The sequence below is a fragment of the Molothrus ater genome, chromosome 1 (genome assembly GCF_012460135.2).
Source record: "Molothrus ater isolate BHLD 08-10-18 breed brown headed cowbird chromosome 1, BPBGC_Mater_1.1, whole genome shotgun sequence".
Taxonomy (NCBI): Eukaryota; Metazoa; Chordata; class Aves; order Passeriformes; family Icteridae; genus Molothrus; species Molothrus ater.
In genome coordinates this window covers 17,157,624-17,175,569 of record NC_050478.2, presented here as the reverse complement: position 1 = coordinate 17,175,569, position 17,946 = coordinate 17,157,624, and the positions used below count along the sequence as shown (strand labels likewise).

Here is a 17,946-nt window from a genome sequence, read left to right as displayed (position 1 = left end):
AATATCCAGTGGCAGACTTAAAAAACCTCAAGCTCAGGTCTTCCACACCCTTGTTTAGGTCCTTCACTTTCATCTCCCTTGCTTTATTAGCAGTTTATATCCCTTAAGGTAAAGAACAAGCTTCCTTTAGAAGGAAGGAGTGTGAGACCCACAGTTACTAGAGGAAAAGAAGCTCATTAGAGAGATTAAACCTATGGAAATTTTCCTTTTTAGTTGAAGAGGATTATATTTTTTATTTCATATGATCCTTGCAGAGAAAAAGTGGTATATAGTGTTGTCAAGCAAGACTATCTTCACTTCATGAGACAAGAACATATTTGCAAAGTTATAAATGTTGAAGACTTTTTCTGGAGCATGTTCACATAAATGGATGTTCCTTTTGTATGCATGCATCATAAGGCATGGAAAAGGAAAACGTGAATACAGAAGAAAATTATGATTAAAGATGCTGCATTGATCTCTGAAAGTCTTATAACTTTTACAGCAATTTACCACCAAGGCAAAGTTTGCTTTACAGTCTTCAAAAGAAACAAATCAAGTACATACTATGTATGTGACAATACTGACTGCTTAAAAAAGCCAGTGCATGCCAGTTGCTGAATTTACTTGGAATGCACATTTATATGTTCCAGGTTCACTTGCAATATGTGTTTTTCAATTTTTCTCTTTATCCAGCTGTAAACTCAAGCTCAAGTTGAACCTAAGAAGATTTAAGAAAATACTTGCTTCCACAAACTTTCCCTCTTTGCTGTAAACTGGGCATCATCTTGGACTCAGATTTCCAGGCCAGCTGTGTCTAGAGATTGCTGATTATTTTCTTGCAGCACCTCTAAAATAGGTGCTCTCTTTCCATATGTCAAAGCTTGAAGCAAGGCTTTCATTTCACATCCTTATCCTGATGTGGTTTCCTGATGTGGTCTTTCCCTTCTCATTTATTCTTTCTTGCTCTGAAAATTATTTTCTAGGCCTAATACTTTCATTGTTTCATTTTGTCTCTGCATTCCTTAGCTGGCACTGGCTTCTCACTTCTATCAAATAAAAAGTACTGATCTTTTTCAAGTTCCTCCATGTACTCTCCACATTCCACACCATCTCTCTTTCATTATAGACTCATAAGCCCTCATCTCTTCTTTGCCCATTTATTAAAATTTAGGACAGCCTTCACATGTTATTTTTTACATCTAAAACGTCTAAAAAGTCTCTGCAAAAGGTTTTTTTTTAAATCCAGGATAATGTAGTACACATAATTGCCATTCTACTACAGCTACCTGTACTTAGAAAAGTTTCTGGCAGCTGGGGATAATCTAAATGCTATTGCAAAGGATTTTCATTTGAAAATGAGCAAAAACACTATTGAAGAGTGAAATGTGAAGAGTACACAATCTGAATTATGTTCAGATGTAATAGGAGAGATGAAGACTAATGTCACTGTGGCAAAAAGAGAGCAGAATCAGAAACTACAACATACTTAAGAGCACAGCACATAAACACCAGTCATGGTGGAGTGATCATGAGTTGGGACAAAGCACTTCCTCAGCTGCTTTGCTGAAGTACAACCATAAACTACCCCTTGTTCAAGAAGTCCTCGACAAAACTGTTAAAGATATTGAAGTAGTTAAGTCTGTTTGAGAAAGTAATCTCCTTACTTTCAGAGAAACATTATCAGCCAAAGATCTTTCATGCTTATTTTATTTTTAGAGCAGAAGGAACAGCTTTTTCAAGCTCAAGATATATTATTTGACATACTTTCTTCAAAAATTTTACCCCAAAGCCGCATCTTGCCTTAATGTGTCCTGCAACAAACTCTTTAAATTGCACCACGTACATAGCTAGTCCATAGGAACCCTCATCCTCAGGAACAGTAAAGCATGTGATTCTGGCTGAAATACCTAAGCTGTTGAATGATTTTAACTTCTGTTTTTCCTTATTCTCACAGAAAGCTCTGTTCTGGTCAGCAGATGGCTGTATCATTGTGCAACAGTAGTATTTTTTGTTGACAAATGGGCACTCAAGCTATCATATGAGGGAAATATGACAGCATTTAATATATTAGTTATAACCATAGTCTAAAAATAATACAAGTCTATATTGCAATAGTGCAGTGTAGAAACATAAGTTGTTCAGTTAAAGAGGAACTGAGAATTCACTGCCTTCTCCTAACATTAACAAAAATAAAATCTACCAGAGGAAGCACAATGCTATTGTCAAGGTCCTCTTTTAAACATTATTGATCATATTAAATTTCAAAGGGAGCTCATATTCAACTTGTATTGTATGGAAAAACTATATTGCCAACTTCATCTGGAAAACACAGATTATTAGTTCTATCCCAGTAAACCTTTCATTGTCTTATGCTCTTGTGAATCAAGTGAGATGCTTCTTGAGTAAAAGTGACACAATTGGCCACAGCTGGGTTATTGTAATTTCTTTGCACTGTTGAAGGAGAGTCTCACCTTGACTCTTGCTTGACTCACAGACATTTGGTTACAGACCAGCACCAACTACAGGCCATAGAAAGCTGAAGAAAAAAAGATAGAAAGCTCAAGGTCTCCAAATTCTTAATAGAAATATTCAGAGTTCAGCTGTACATTACCTGAACAAAGTAAATACTACCCTTCAGAAAATCTATAATTCTTTTGAGCAAATATTTTATGAACAATAGGGAAATAAACCAGTTCCCTTGCTATCTTATTTATCAGCAGCCATGTAAAGCTGAGATCACTGCTGCAGTGTGTTAAGCTCTAGCACATAGCTTTTCTCTCAGGATTCATCATACAACATTGTGGTAGGGTGGAAACTAAAGAATATTACTTTTAGTTTAAATATTGTCTGGTATCTCACACAAATCTAACATAATCTGAGCTGGCCAAGACAGGTCAAAGCTGCCATGGTATGACAAAACTCTTAGCCGATAATTTTTGCATTACATGTACTTTTTCTGTAGACTCAACTTGCACTTCTAAGACACCCCTTGGTCTGACTCACTGGGACTTACCAGGAAGGATTGAATGTGTAGCCAAATTCCAGCTGTGAATTTCATATGCATGAACTAATTTCATATGCACGAACGAATTTCATATGCACCTCCTTGTCGCAGGCATCTTTTTATGAAAATCCTTTTCTTAGGATTTGTCTTCCTGAGAAGCTGAGAGGCTCCAGGAACAAAATGTAAACAATGGTTATCTGCTGCTGTGGAATGCAACAGGTGCATCTGTGATTGGCCCATCTTGGATGTTTGTAATTAATGGCCAATCCCAGCCCAGTTAGCTTGGACTCTCTGTCCGAGCCACAGACCTTTGTTTTTTCATTCCTTTCTATTCTTAGCTTAGCTAGCCTTCTGAGATGAAACTTTTCCTTCTATTCTTTTTACTATAGTTATAATGTAATATATATATTATAAAATAATAAATCAAGCCTTCTGAAATATGGAGTCAAATCCTTGTCTCTTCCCTCATCCAAAGACCCCTGTGACCACTGTCACACCTCCCTTTGAGGTGGGGCTAGAAGATGAAACTCTTAAAAATAGGTTCCCACAGCTGCTGCCATGTTTAGTATGTGGTCTGAAAGCAAGTTCTGCTTTCTAGTTTCCCCCTTATGAGCAGTAAGTGCCACATACTTGAAATGTTTTTTGCAGGAGCTATCAGGAACTTCGTGGGTAAAACATAGTTCTGATGTCTATTTCTTAAGGTTTCCATCTGTTCTTTGCAGACAGTGTTTACACAGATGGGAAAGAAATGATTATGCAAAAACTCTACTTTGCACTTCTGCACACCAGAAAGAACCATACAGGTAGTTTATAGTGCAGCTTTCCTCATGCTATCCCTCATGCCATATGCACATTACATCTGGACAAATGTCACACACTACACATTTGCTCTAAGCGACAGACACATGGCTGAAAACTTTGCAGCCTAATACTGACATGCAGCTACAGCAAATCAAAAGTGCAAAAAGAGATAACCTAGCATTTGTACTTAAAAATACCTGCTGAGAGGGAAAGGAGGATAAATTCATACTCCGATTTTGGAGATGCTTTCTGACAGAAAGAAAAATGCTGACAATTATCTCCTCAAAGAGTTCTGTGATCACTGTGAAAATAATGGATGGCTGGGAAGTGGGCAGGGGGTGAGCAAATTTATTTTGAACCCTGAACAATAGAAAAAAAATCTCAAAATAAAGTTATAAAATTGTTTGCAACTATTATTGTGTTGTCAAAAGAAGATTATTAACTGTTCCTAAAGCTTTCCCTGGGCCTCCAGGAAATGGGGAAATATTCAATATTCATGTGAATGTAATGAAACAGTCAATGTGTAGCAGGTAATGGAGAACACTTAAACTTTATTTTAAAAAGGTGAAAGTTTAAACTGGTGTGACCAGAGGACCAAATTCCATGCTTGCTCTCACACAAGCTAACACATCCACCTTTGAATTGACAAAACTTCAAGAGAACATTCTACCTGTATAAACCATGCTTACAACATTTTAACAATCAGGAAAGAAAAGTGCATAGGGAAATAAATCCCAGAGGAAAGAAGTGAGTAAGGAATGGGTTGAATAACTTTAAATTAGTAAAATACATAAATAATTTCTTTCTATTAATAAAGTAAGATAATTGTCTCTCCCTTTGTCTTCAAGTACCTTATATTTACTTCAGTAAGAAGCTTCAAAACCTTACTCATTTCACACTTAGTTTAGCATTTGTAAAATCAAATGCTCAGTTTAAAATGATACTTCTCATTAAGCTAACTTTTGCACACATTGCTCTGAGCAATATCAAAAAGCCTATTTTGTACAGCTAAAGAAATTATATTAATAATAAATGCTGACATTTTTAAATGAAGACCCTCAGGTTACAATTTTCTAGTTAATAACGAGTATTGGAACAAGTTAGATAAGATTTCAATATTGCATGCTATGACATATACAGGTTTCCTTTTAAGGGTGCAGCTGATTTCATTTATCATAAGATTAATAAAGGTAATAAATGAGATGTATTGGTCAGGCTTTTCCTGCCTCAGCTGCAATTTATGTTAGATGCTCAGCTCTCACAAGTGAAGAAGGGGGCTGACTTGAACAGATGTCTACAAGGAACAGAAAGGGATATATATATATAGATATAGATATATAGGTATATATAGATAGATATCTGCTATGTATGAACAGTTAGAAGAAATATGGATGTACACAATGATTTTTATATGTGAGAGCAGGAAAACTTTAATCTAAAACTCATTGAGTCCAGTGAAAAAGTCTCTCTCAGGCATCTCTGACTTAATCAAACCTTAAAGAAATTTTAACAGTGTAAATCCTGGATATGTAAATAGTTTCCTAAACATATTCTACATGCAAAAATGGAAGCCATTGACTAAGTCAAGGCCCTATCATACACAGAAGAAAAAGAAAAATGGAAATACATCTTAAAATTGTGATGGTGGATAGAATTCTATTAACTAAGATTTGATCACAGACTTTTCAGAAGTACCTCTAATTTCCTGCAGTTAAAAGTGTGAGTTTGCCAGCTTCACTGCTAACATTTTCAGATTAAAACATCTTCTTCAACTTTTCATCCAGGTTAAGATACTGGTTTGTTTTGCTTTTGGTTTTCCACTGTAAGAACCAATGCTTTTCTCTTAAGAGTAATCGAGAAATAATTCTATTTTTAGTTCTGATTTGCTGAAAGATGCCTTCAAAAGGATAGAAGAGAAGATGGGCACACTTTAGCACACTGAGTTTCAGCTTCTTAATTTGCTATAATTTTAATGAACTTAATATGATATTCTTGTTAACTAGCTTCTGTATACAATGCAGTTGTACTTAAATTTGATTTACTGTGACTTTTTAAATGTTGCTTTTGGTAATTTCTTTGATATAAGCTCTTAAATGAGAGCTCTCCATCTTTCTTGTAAGGAAGTTTTAGGGTTTACAGGTCTTCTGCTGTATTGCACAATCACAAATTTTTTTTTTAAAACCCACCCTTAAATTAATACATATTGGAAGAAGATAAAACTTGTCATTACTACTTCCTTATACATATACTTTTTACTTTTGGCTTTATAAGAAGATACCAAACATTTTTCCAGAATGCTCTGACATTACAGTCTGATGTGGTGATGTGAGTCACTTTTCACTAACTGCAATCTCCTAAAGCTTTCTGGAAAAACAGTGTACTGATGAAAGAACTTATCTGATGTACCCTAGAGGAACATCCAGTCATTGTACCAAAGATTTTCAGTATTTGCGTGGTACTACTTAAAAAGAGGATACTCCAGCTTTTAGATATCACTTCCCTTAAACACATATTCTTAATCCTATTTTGTAGCTTGTATCTATGCCTTTGTCCTCTATGATCAAAACTTCCATTCTTCCACCTGAAAGTTATTATGTTTGAATAACCACAAAACAAACAACCCTTTCAATTCTCTGTGTTTTGCTATGACAAAAGTTCTAATTAATTACACTGATTTATTTTTCTCTTTTTTAATCTTGGCCAGGGGCACAATGGCTTGGCAGTATTTTACATATCTGCACCCTCTCCATTCATAACACTGAGGGCTATGGGCTGATCCTGCATTACTCTGGGCAGGTAAGATCTTAGCATAGTGTCTCATTTACCCTGTAGAGAAAATTAAGGTCAGTCTCTACAAAGTCAGGTGATTATTGTCAGGGTATAAAGTGATCTCAATAAAATTTAAGGGAACACATTTATGGTAAAATGTTTTGGTTTTTTTTCCAAGGGATTGTTGGTTTCCCGACACTAGAAAAATATCTATTTGTTTCCTTTCAAAAACAGATGTTCTGCTTTAATTCTAAATTATCTGCTGCTTTATAGAAACATTACTAAGACATGCAATCCAAAAGGACTGGAGAGGTCAAGAAAACTCTTTTCTTTCTTCCCCAGAATGGGAGTATAATGACAGCATATCCACCCAGTGATCTACTCACCCAAGATAAGAAAAGAACCATTTCTAACTGCACTTGAGTCATGCAACTGTTGAGAAATGCCCAACTGTAACCTGGGTGGAGTGCACGTCTCCTCTCCCATTAGAAAATTCAAAGCTTCTGGAAGAGAGCAGGCAGAATGTAGGGCTGGAATTCAGGGGAAGGATTCTGCTGCACATTCATTTCATCTGACAGAAAACAAATTAGGAAGTTTTACTTATTTCTACCTCCTCTTCCCACAAATTTTGTTTCTCTCTAACATTAGAACACACACTGTTAATCAAGACTGTATCTGCTGTAGCATTTCCCCCACCCTATGAATATGTGATGACCTCCACCCATCCCACTGGAGCACAATCAGTCATGCCCAGATGATGAACACAGACCAAAAACTTGAAATTTTCTGGGGTTTCTGTTCTTTTCCTTTGCTTTCTAGAGGTATGCTGTTCTTATCTCCACTGTTCCTCTTATAGGCAATGCCAGGTGAGCTTTGGAGAGCTGCAAAATATATGCAAATATATTGCAAATGTATGCAAATACTGCCATTCAGCTCTCAGCCTTTTTCAGGATACTTGGAGAGGACAGGAACAACTCTAGAGACAAAGCAAACAAAGGCTACTTTGTACAAGCAGAATACATGTTTTCTATATTATCTTAACAAATATTTTTGTTATGTATTTAACAACAGCTAAATAAGTGTGAAACCACCAGTGTATTCAGGGTGTGACCATGTTATTGGTAGGTCACATACAGAAATAAAAATATACTTTCTGACAACAAAATGCACATCCAGTATTACTCCTTAATACATGCAGAGTGTTCAGTGCTAAGTCCTGATTTAAAATTTGACTTTGGGATAAATTTAAAAAATAATTGCCAATGAATCTTTTGAAATTACATCATTCTTTGGCACCATAATGATACCAAAAAATCAAAAGGAGCAACTGCAAATAAAGTCAGCAAAGACAATATGCAGTATCCATGGAATCTCAGACTCCCTAGTTCCTCAACAAATAACTAATAGTTTAATAACTATTTCCATGATTTTACAAATGTTGTTTGCCAAATTTAGATGCACTTTCCTGAGCCTGGCCAAAAATGAAGCTCTGACCTCACTAAAGACTCTAGTAAATTTTAGCCAGCTTGTCAGTGAAATAATTTGGGCAGAACAATGCACTATTTCCTAAATGCATTCTTAAATATGGCTGAGCTATCTCAGCTGGATTTTTTCAAAGCAATTACCCCTTAAAGCATTGAAACTTATTTGCTGTGCAAAACACAGTGGTAGTTTAAAATGCTACCATCCTTCTGCTGTAATTATTGCATCTCCAGCACTGTTGGAGGAATGAAACACAGGATTTCTTGGCTACTTTGGAGTAAAATCTGGAATTTTAATATAAATTTCCAATAAACACAAGAGTAAGCTGAACTACCTGGTGACTTCTCTAAACTGAAGTAACAGAAGGAGGCGATGGTGACATCTTCACCTTTTTTCACTACACTTCTCTGTCATTGCTTTAGGTATAGAAGAAAAAAAATCTGCGAAAAAGCATTGTTTTGGCAAAGTTATAGGTACCGAAACCAGGATTTTGAATCAAGAGAGAGTTCTATTTTCACGTGGCTTACAGTATGCAAAATCTCTCTTAAACTTGGTGACATCAGAATTTTCTGACACTGGCTTTTTTAACTTCAGATGGAAACGTCTCGATTATTTTTTTCATCCCCAACTTTTTATGGAATATAACGCGTTATAAAATCATTCCTTCTCCATCAATAAAATCTAAGTACCCTTCAAGGCAGCCTTTTCCAAAGGTACGAGGTGACAAAAGAATGCCATGAAAGCAGTTCACTGCCTTAGATGTAGAGTCACTAAAGGGAGGAAAGAAACACAATTCTGTTCGACAACCTGAGCGCGCCTGACAGCGCTGTCCAGCCGAGAGCGGCCGCGGGAGGGGAGCGCAGGGGCCGGGCCGGGCTGGGCCGGGCTGGGCCGGGCCGGGCCGGGCTGGGCCGTGTTGGGCTGCTCGGTCCGGCCGGGGTTTGCCCGGGGGACTCGGGCAGGGCAGCAGCAGCCGCCGCCTCTGGCGGCCCGGGGGCGGAGGGCGGTGCTGCGAGCACGGCGGGGCGGCCCCACTTCCCTCCGGCAGCACCGGGCTCCGCTGAGCCGAGCCGAGCTGAGCCGGGCCGGGTCCCGCAGAGCCGCCCCGCGCCTCCTCGCAGCCTCCGGAGCCGCTGCCCGCCCGGCCGGCAAGGTAAAGCGGGCAGGGAGGGAGTGCCGGCCCCCGGGGGCTCCCGGCGGGGTGGGAGGTGCGGCAAAGCCCGCTCTGGGCAGCGCGGGGGGAGCCGCAGAGGGGACAGCGCCGCGCTCCCTCCCCTCGGGACCGGCGTGGCCTCGGCGGGCTGTGCGGGACCGTGCGGGTTCGCGCTGCCGTGCTGGGTCCCGGTCTCGGTCCCGGTCCCGGTTGTTCCCCTCGGCGGGGTTACCCTGGGTCAGACCTTCCCTGTGCCCCCTCCCTGGGGGAAGTGAGCAGGGGGTTGATCATTGGGATCTGGCAGGGGTGCCAGAGCTTCCCTGAGGCCGGTGGGAAATCCCGAGGGACGCGCAGTGCCCGGTTTCAGGGTCAGCGTTAGGAAAGGGAAGGCAGGCGGGAGAGAGCTGCGGACCAAGAGAATACACCGTGTGAACATTCTAATCAGTCTGAAACTAAGCGTGTAGAAGGTGGTGGGGTTGTGGCCAAACAGCCAGTACAGACTTCCAAGGAGCACAGTTTACATCTCTCTGCTGCTGCTGGTCTTTGGCCACGTGGTGTAGGGAAAAACTCTCAAGTGTCGCCTGATTCAGAGAGCGTCCATCCCGCATAATACCCTCAGCTGAATACCCCGGAGAAGTAACTGAAATGCAATCTCCACAAGCTTGGGGTGGTTCTTCAATCCCTCGTGCACCAAAAAGAGAAGTTATTAAATCCATTCATTATCACACTGGGAAGAGGTATCCGGTGGTGTCTTTTAGGCGGCATGCGATCCAGCTGCCTAACTGATCTTAACTGGCATTAAAATAGTTTTTGCAGGAATACAGCCTACAAACAAAATAAGCAGGGTTCCACCAAACTAGCAGCTTAACTTTTTGACTTTTAAACTTTTCACTTTCTGCCCGAGATGACTCTGATTCTGTGAATAATTTGGCTCCAGTTTGTCTCTCCCTCTCAGGACTCCTGTTTGCAGAACTTGGGCAGTCATTTTCCCTCTTTGGTTCTAGTTCCTCTTTATGAATTACATGACATATGTGTTTTCTCATCTCTTTCAAACCTGCATCCATCTTATTTCACACATGAAATTTGTTGATTTTACCGTTGATCAATTACCCTGCTGGTGCAAACAATGCAGTAAATGTAGTTGGGCTGGATGTAGTCCATCTGTGTCATTAGAGACAAATAGGTGAGCCCCAGTGCTCCCGGGGGCTGTACTATTGACCTGCTCCACCTGTGCTGTCTCCTAATAATTTGTCTCCACTAAATCTACAATTTTTTTTTTTTTCTGGTAACTTTGTAAAGAGTATGAATTTCGGTTAAAACTTGATGTCTGAAACAGAATGTTTAAGTTTTTGCTGAACCTCTATGGTTCTGTTTTCCCCAGTGAGCTTTCTAAGGAGACTATTATATTTAATTGTACTTAATGTTTTGTGCAAGCATTGCTTAAAAATTGAAATAATTTGGTTTGAAATATAGCATACAAATGTCTTTGGGAGGTTGAATCAATGGAGTATTACAAATAACTGAGTTGTCCTTGTTTTATTCTCAGAAAATTCTGATCCATCTGAGAACACAACTGAAAAAATGTACTATCTCTGAAAGGAACATTTAATCATTCCCTATGTCTTCTCTTTCTTTTAAAAATACTTCCTGTGGGTATTACAGACTGTTCTGATGTTTGGAGGCATAATAACTGATGGTTCAATGTAATTATTGAGTAAATTGTGTTTTAATTGTTCATGCTGGAATTTGTGATTATCAGTGAATAGTATCTTCAAGCAGGGTATGATGCTTTTGAAGTGTTTTTTAATTTTGTTATCAAGTGTGTTTATTACAGCAAAGTTTGATTTTTTGCAGATCAAAAGTCACTGTATTTGGGCAGTGTCTAGTAGATCACATGCCATAATTCACGTGCCTGTAAGTCAGGTGTAACCTTGATCTCTTTGTAATTTATTAAGAGACTAACACATTTGGTAGGGTAGCAATTTGCACAAAAGAGGCAACAGTATGAGCAGATGGGCCTGTTGGGTGTTGCAACAATTTAACTCAGTACTGAGCCCCAAGATTTCTTACAGGTAAAAAGATTTACCCAATCCATTAAGATTTTGCTTTTGCTGTGTTTCACCTTTCCTGTTAGAAGAAATGTCTTAAAGCAGTAAGAGGAAGAAGAGGCAGAAAGCTTTCCTTCTCTTGCTCTGCCCTAAGTGATGAAGAGAGAGCTTGGACTTGGGCAACCTGTGGATGGAGGGATAAGCTATTGCATCTCTTTGGCCCTGAAAAATATGTGAGAAAACTACCAGTCTGTAGCACTGCTGCAGATGAGAGAAGGGGTTGCCTTGTTCAAGAGAGGACCTGTCTTTCTTGCAGATTCATTAACATCTGACTTTTGATAAGATGATCTGGGAACATGAATTTTCTTAAAAGCATGCTTCTGTTTCAGAGGTTGCTTTACAGGAATGTAGCTCAATTTTGTTTTCCTGTATATCATTAGGATATCAGGGCCCTTATTCTTTCCTGCTCTCTTTGCAAACTACATGGGTTTTCCTCTCTCACAGACTATTTTTTCCATCTTTGGTTGCAGTATGTCTTGATTGTTTTGTTGTAGGTCAGTCTGACCTGTTCTGATGATGACTTCCCATGGTCAGGTGCTGATCTGGGGTTAAAGTGAAAACAAGAGCTCTTATTTGCCTGCAGCAATATGGAAGTTTTAGCCTTCCTTTGGAAGGTCTCTAGTGACAATGCTAACGTGCATCCATGCAGACCTTCCAAAGCACTTCTTGGGCTTTAGAGGCAGGACTCTCCTCATCCAGCTGTAGACATGAGCATCTGAGTCACATGAGGCTTTGAGTCACCTTTACAGTCTCTTACACAGAGAGATAGATACTGCTAAACCTCGCTTTGGCGGCACGGTTTTAGGCAGCAGCCATGAATCATGCTCTATAAAATTGTCTTCCCTTCATTGTCTAAAAAGAGCTTAGGACAAGCGCATCAGATGCAGATATCATAGAAATGCTATCATATGTCTTTCCATGATTAGGAGTGCTCCATGGCTCTTGGAAAAACAGGCATTTGGGGCATTTCCTTATTGTCCAGCCTATTGATCCATAGCTACCCTAGATATTACCAGTAGAGCTACCAGTGTAGAAGATGTATGTTGTACTGTGAAAGAAACTGGGTGCTATGTTCTTCTCAAGTTTCTGTAGGACACTTTTGAGCAACTACAGCAGCATATATGTTCCTCACACCCCTCAGTTTCAATTTATTGTATTGCTTCTGGGTTTTGAATGAAAAGGAAGCACAGATGACTTTAATCTGACTTAAAATTTTACTGTGCAAATTCACAAACTAGTTTGGTAGTGATAGTTCAAAAATTTTAGGTTCGTCATTAGTTTCAAAGACTTTCTTCCAGTAAAGTGACCTTTCAGATTTGTGGCCTAATTGCTCTCAAATTTTTTTTGCTGCCAGGAACTACTCCAGCCTGCACACATTGATTCAGCATGCTATGAATTTAGGCTCAAATAGATAAGGACTAAAGTCATTAGAAGTATTAGGAGTATTTTGGGGACTAGATGCATTATGAATCCTAGAAGAAGGATGACCTTCAGTGTATATACAAAACATATTTTTCTCTGCTGCTCCATTTAGAAATACAAACAAAATCACATCTGATAGAAGTTTTGCACTGGGTACATCTCAGTGCATTTCCATTTTTGCTTTCACTCTGTATTTGTGATCTAAAGCAGTGGATGTACCAGTGTGCCATGTGACATCAGTATTGAGGGATAAAACTCTCTGGGTCTGCTATCAGTGATGAGCACACCCTGCATGGTTGGTGTCACTACCAACGGAAAGTCCTCAGTTGTCCTCAGACAATCCATCTGATAAAGTAAATGTTATGGTGAAAATCTTGTCATTGTACTTGTCAGGGAGAGTGAGGATGGAAGGGGAGCAAATCTGCCTTTAGCAGCATTGCTGGTCCATCAAGCATAGAGAGAATCACTAGAAGCTAAAATCAATCATACAGGCACTCACTGGATGCTTTTGCTGATAAAAATGGCAAATTACCATTGAAGTCCCAGTTTTAGGCAAAATGATGTGTCTGCTCAAAGGCAACTCACCAGGAAAGTTAAGAAGCTGAGCAGAATGGTTATTTAAACTGCTGGCATCAAGGCCTTATTGGCAGCAATGAAAACATGCTCCTTGGTGGCCTTAGTTGATCCATTTTGGTACTCTCACCGCATCTTCAGGTAACCCAGGCTGCAGACACATGATTACTTTACTTCTGCATCAGAGCAAGATTTTGATGTACTTTGAAGATTTTTCTAGTATTTTCTAACAGTACTGGAAGGCCCCATTCCCTCACTTGCTATGGGGATTTCGTTGAAGCACATAATAAGAAGGATTATCAGCACAAAAAATATTTTTGAAAGGTGATGTGTTTTTTCTGTCTGATTGCAAATTAAAAAGAAAAAAAGACAAAAGCACACACAAAAATACCCCCCCAGTCAAATAGACATTACTGTTTTCTTTGCTTTTTTTATGAAATATTGTATTTGAAATATCTGCTGTAATGTGCCTTGCAGGACATAATACCTGAGATAGCCTTGACCAAGCAAGAATATGTGCCAAAACAAATAACATTCACAAACATTTGTTGTGGTTACAGCTTAGTTTTGTCCCTTAGTGACCATGTCCTCATAACAGAGGGGAAGGTGACAGACCTAATGTTTGAGAGAGCAAATACTAACGAGCCAGTGGTTTTGGATGCCAGTTCCAGGAAGGAATCCATCATAAACATAATTGCAGTTCTGTCCCATGGGGACTATGTTCTTACATGGAATCCAGCAAAGCCTTTCACATCTGTCGTTAGATTGGCCTCTTTTGTCTCCCCTGTGTCATGATGGAGTTGTGTGACCAGATCAGCATTGTTCCATCCCTCCTCCACTTCTGAGGGAAAAAAGAGGGAGGCAGTGACATTTCCTTCTCATGGAAAACCTTACAGAAATGTAGGAATGGAAATGTCACAAGGTTCTTCTCCTTCTGGTGCATTTTCTTCTCATGACTGTTTCTTTGTGCAGTTCAGGGCTCTCTGGGTTGTGACAAAGCAACCACTGCCACACCAATAAAATGTCCTCTCTGTGGGGACTCCAGGCTGCCACTTTTCCTTACACATCTTCATCTGAAACCTGCTGCTTAAAGCTGCATGTAATCACTGCATTGTATAGAGTGAAAAAAGCAGATTTGCTAGGTAAAAAGTTTGCAGCGGGCCTTGGAATTGTACCTGACACTTCAGTCAGTTATAAAACTGAGATTTGTAAAAAAATCTTCATTTCATTTTTCTACTACTCAATATGTTACTGAGCAAGGTACATTGGTGAAATATCTTTAAAATCCATATTAAAGCATTACTTGCTTTATTTGATTTTTTATATGAACTTTATACTAAATAAACAGATGGATTCAATACATTTTTTTACAAATTCATCCATTTGCTTCACTCTTACCGTGAGAGCATTTTATTTAGTGTCTTTTCCTTTTTCAATGTTCCTTTCCCATGCCGTGTGTGCCATCCCTTAAGCTTTTCTGGCAGTAGTAAGAACATGTGATTATAGGAAAGAAAATGGTGATTTAGAACTTTTGCCAGTGATAGGTCATAGGAATAAGTTATTTGTATGGGGAGACAGTTGTGTCATGGACCTTTATAGCATATCTTGTGTTTACCTAGTGGCTCACTGTGGGAGGAAGTGAGAGCTGGAAAAGCTGAGCCGTTGGCTATCCAACATAGCAGTTCCTGCACTCAGATTTGGTACTGTAACTTTTCTTTCTTTTCCTCTTCCTAAGTTTATGCTATTATTTTCGCTATCCCACACTTTTAATATGTCTTGATTCTTTAGGGAATTGAGGAGGGGAAGGATTTTCCCCTCATTTTACCCCCCTGTATGCCTTCCTCTCTCATCTGTGGGCTTCCTTGTCTACTGTTTTCTGCTTGTTGGACAATCTATTAATGTGGGATCAGCCTACTTCATGGATTGTGAAGCTAAACATCAAAATTACATTATTTTGCTGGCAATTGTTTAAAGTACAAGACAGTCTCTTGTTGTCGTCTAAGTTCTGTACAGCAGTGTTGGGTAACAGGAAAAAAAAAACAGGAAGGAAAACATTGCACCAACATCAACAAACTACAGATTATGGGAAGGAATGTGGAAGCTATAAATTTCTGTTACTCAGGGTTACATTACTCTTTTGCTATTCTGCCCTGCCATCATGGCAGGGAACGGGGGAACCTAAAACTGAGGTTCTGATACTGAGTTCTGATAACTTGTATGTCTGAACTTGTCTATACCTGAGTAGAGCTGAAGTCGACATGTTATCAACTCAAAATGGATGAGCCTGAGTAAGCTGGTGGTTCATGAGCTCAGGGGACACACTTCCACCCAGCCTTCTGCCTTTTCCAGGAGAAGATATGTTAGTAGAATGGAAATATTGTTCCTGTGTGCCATTAATCTGGCACAGAATAGGGAATTGGTTTTTTTACTAGTCTGGGTGAGGGCATAGGGCTGAAAGTATGTCTTCTCCTACCATTTTATTCTGTGCAGTTTGCCCTGCTTGTATGGCTCATGAGGAGAAAGTCCCCAGTCTGGACCATTCTGCAGTAAATAATTCTGTGACAAAAGAAAAAAAAGATGACCAAAACTGTAGCTGTATTTCTATAATGTTCTTAGACAAGCCAGACTGAGGCACATTGACTGATGTGAGGATAGTGTATAAAAATGAACAGAAGTGGCACTGTTTTGATTTCCATAGAAACAATTCCCTTTGGGAGCTGACAGGAAGGTACAAAGTGCAGTTCTGGTACACAGAAATTGCTCCCAAGCTTTCTCCTCCTTGCATATGTGCTGGGTTGGTTTCCCCCCCCCCCCCCCCCCCCACCTTTCATAAAGTGCTTTTAACTCCCAGCTCCCCAGCTGCTCGAGTATCTTTGGATCACATTCTCTGGAGCCCAGGATCCAGACTGTGTGTGTGCCTGAGAGTTACTGGGGAGAGGATCTTAGTGAGGAGTCTCACACCCAGCCTTCATGCCCTGTCCCTCTACACCCCTTTACCTCAGCCATAGGTTAAATGTTCTTCCTGTCCTCTTGCAGAACAGGAGCTCTTTGCTAACCCCCTCCTCTGGCCTTGAGTAACTTCTTCCTTACATACTGTGAGTAAGCTTTTAGGTAGTCCCTTGTTCCTTTCAGCTTCACTTAAGTGAGCCTCAGTGACCATTCAGTAATCTTGCCATCCTGCCTCACCCTCTGAACAGGACCCACAGCTGCTTCTCACAGACACCACTCTTGACAAGGGTGTTGGAAAAAATATGTGTTTGGGGCAGTGCATGGGGGGGAGAGGGGATGGTGGGGATGGTGGGGATCCATCACAGAGCTAATGGATGCTGAGGCAGCAGCATCTGGAGGATGGCTTACACTCAGCATCCTGTGGTGCTTTACAAACATATTAAATGTCTGTCCCTCCCCACCCTCCTCACCCCTTCTGTCACTCTCACTGAAAATGGAGTACTCAAATATCACTGGAAAAGATGGCATAGGAATTCCTGTAGTGTTTATTATTATCATCTTGGCAAACAAGTGTCAAATACAACTGCTGCCATCATTTAAGTGAAACAGTGTAGTTTTCAGGTCTGCGAAATCTGGGACTTTTAGACTAATAAAGACTTTTTCCAAAATCAGTCCTCACTGCAGGTTAGTTCCTGTTTGTGAATTTCCAAAATGGCAAAAAAATGAACAAGTTTTCAACAGGTTTAATTGTACAAATGACATAGTTAAAATTTATGTGAAACATGAGTAGGATCTGTGAGTTTGGGGTGCTTTTATCTAACAATGTTTGTGTTTACCTCTGGGTGGGTGATTCTGGAATTAGTAGAATATGAGCTCTAGTACCTACCCCAGGTTAACATTAGAGTAGGACTCTCTTGATTGTATTTATCTGCCACTTTAATGTTAATCCAAAGCCAAATTTCATTTATTTATTATCTAATAAGGTTACTTTGCAGTTGTACAGTCTTCCTGAAGCCACTTGTGTTTTTGTGTGTCACTTTTATTCCCTCATGAATGGAGTCACATGTCACACCATCCCTGAGATAAATATGCAGTGTAACTTCAGGTGCACATAAGCCTACAGTTATTGGCACACCACATTTCCCAGAAGAATAGCGAATATTAGCAAAAAACTGCTTTCAGAATTATCAGTGTGTGCAAGCTTTTTATTGAAAATACACTGCTTATCAATGCTAGGCAAGTACAGTGCTAGAAGCAGTCTAATTGCTTTTGATCCATGCTTTTCAAAATATGAGCTAGTGTTAAAGCAAAAGAGAGTTAAAGCAAAAGAGCCATGTCATGTAGGTAACAAAGAGGAAAGTCAACATGCTAATTACCAAATCTGATTGTGATTTTGAAACCTTGAGGCCAGCTACCATTTCTGTTTTATCAGTCCAAAACTTCAATTTCCATTTGTAGTATCTACTAGAATTAGTAACTAATTGGATTATGTTCCTCTAGACTGAAGTCTGCAGAGACAGATGTTCTCTTGTACTTTACTTCATAAAAGTGAGCCTAAATGTCTGTTAAGGGGTTTTTACTAGATGTGATGAAATAGCTGGTTGAGGAACTTCCATCCTGGCTCACTTAGGAATATGAGAGATGTGGGTAGTATGAGATTTTCCTTGACATCTGCTGTAAAATCACTGTGAGGAACCTAGTTA

General features: G+C 39.6%; 1 protein-coding gene across 1 annotated transcript in view; it reads left to right on the top strand.

Annotated features, from left to right (window-relative positions):
- Positions 1-9,108: 9,108 nt before the first annotated feature.
- The window catches only part of APBB1IP (amyloid beta precursor protein binding family B member 1 interacting protein), a 65,330-nt gene continuing 56,492 nt past the window's right edge, over positions 9,109-17,946 (top strand). Inside the window, 1 exon segment of the mRNA XM_036379146.2 lies at positions 9,109-9,191. The gene's annotated coding sequence lies outside the window, so the exon portion shown is untranslated.